Source organism: Acytostelium subglobosum (genome assembly GCF_000787575.1).
Source record: "Acytostelium subglobosum LB1 DNA, scaffold: scaffold18, whole genome shotgun sequence".
NCBI classification, from domain to species: domain Eukaryota; phylum Evosea; class Eumycetozoa; order Acytosteliales; family Acytosteliaceae; genus Acytostelium; species Acytostelium subglobosum.
In genome coordinates, this window is record NW_012236515.1 from 1 (window position 1) to 2,041 (window position 2,041).

The following is a 2,041-nucleotide window of genomic DNA, read 5'->3' on the forward strand; positions in this document are numbered from 1 at the left end:
TCCATTGAATATCCAGTGAATATCCAGTGAGTTGACAGTGAAAATCCAGTTAGCCAGTGAATAGCCAGTGATTTGCCAGTGATTTGCCAGTGAATAGCCAGTGAATAGCCAGTGAATAACCTTTGAATTGATTTGCCAGTGAGTTGCCAGTGAGCTTACAATAAAAAATTTTAAATGAAGAAGTTGYYTGATACAAGATCCKTTGTTAAAATTTGTGTGGTAGACTATTAAAAAATAATCTTTGGGACTATCTCTTTCAATAGCGTAAACTAGTTACACCAAATATTATATCAGAGTAATATTTTAAATTTAATACGAGTTATTTTATTAAAATTGATATTTGATCAAAAATGCATATTCATGGAGATTTTACGAAGATTTGAAAGTGATGAAATTGTATTCAATAGCGTACTCAAGGTACATGAAATAACATATCTCAGTATTGTTTTGAATGTTATACAAGTTTTCTTGTTAACTCTTGACAAATTCTAAAAACCATTTCCAAATTGAATAACAATTCATATTAAACTAAGGGACAATACCATCGATTGAAGTAAGCTAGGTACACCATGTTGTAAGTTAAAATAATTTTCCTAATTTAATCGGTTTTAGTTTGATCATAATAGATTTACCWAMAAAGACTAAAAAGTTTGATGCGAGTCCATTAACAAATCTCCAATGGGGGCTATCATATTGAATAGAATAGTCTAAACATCAAATCTAATATTTAAAAATAATATTTTCAATTTTATAAAGATATTTTTCTTCAAGAGAAAGTTTGTATGGGATGGAAGTTCGAACACATACACTTTTTCAAACATTTATAACTCATTGATATAAAGATCCCACCAACAATCCGACTATCAGATATACTTACTATCATAATTTAACTTAATATATCATACTTTACACATGTTGGAAGAATATTAATAAACAATAATTTATTTTAATCAAAATTTCACAGTTGTTTGAATCACTTTGACAATGACTCAATAGACTAGTCATTAACAACTATGATACATATAACATTAATACAAATACATACAGACAGTGGATCATTTGATTAAACAATAACATTGAAGCTTATAACATCAACATCATCCACTTCATCCCTCCAAGACCTCTTCACCTTATTGATTCCCCTTTGGGTGGTTGTTATTTCCTTGTTTGGACATCAGGTTGTGTGTAAAAACAAAAAAATGTCAAAATTGTTTTGAATTGGACACATTCATTCATTTAACATGATATTTTAAGGATTTGAACTCAGAACAAAAGATTATCAATTTAATTTGCTTCTCACTTTATCAAGTGAACTGTGGAGAGGTGGAGGACTGAAATTTCGAAATTTATACAGGAAAAAACAAAAATATTAATAATAAACACAGWTTATTTAAATAAATATTTTTATTTAATATATATATATATATGTACAGTTTGTTTATTAAAGAATRTAGTAACCCATTTCCTTTAGTTTGGCTAAAGTTGTGTGGAGTTGGACACACCTATCTGGATTAATATTGGGCATTGTTTTTGGAGCTGGATTGTCAGCGAAAGGAAGAAGCTTGATGGTTAAGTCCTTTTGGCCGACTGACAATATAGTTGCTGCTCTCCAATGTCCGCCTGTGTATGGCTTGTATATAGTATATTGACCGGCCTCGGCTTGACTGATGTCCAAGGTGAGATGGTTGCCAGGAGTCAAGTATCTCTCCTCAATCACTTCACAGAGGTGTTCTGTCTTTACCTTGGCCCTTTTGGTGCTTCCAGCATTGCTAGTGGTGTTGTTGTTCTTGCCTCTCGTGCTGGTAGTGCTTGTAGTGCTTGTAGTGCTTGTTGTGCTTGTTGTGCTGGTGCTGGTAGACTTGATGCCCAAGGTTGTTTTATCTCTGTAGAATTAATGATGTTGTTGTACTTGTCGTTAGTTATTGGAATCATTATTGATGATGGAGTAGGAACACATACTTGTACTTCACGGTGTAGAGCTTGGTGTCATGGTTGTAGTCAGTGACAGTGGCGTCCACCACGATCCAAGTACTCTTTACCT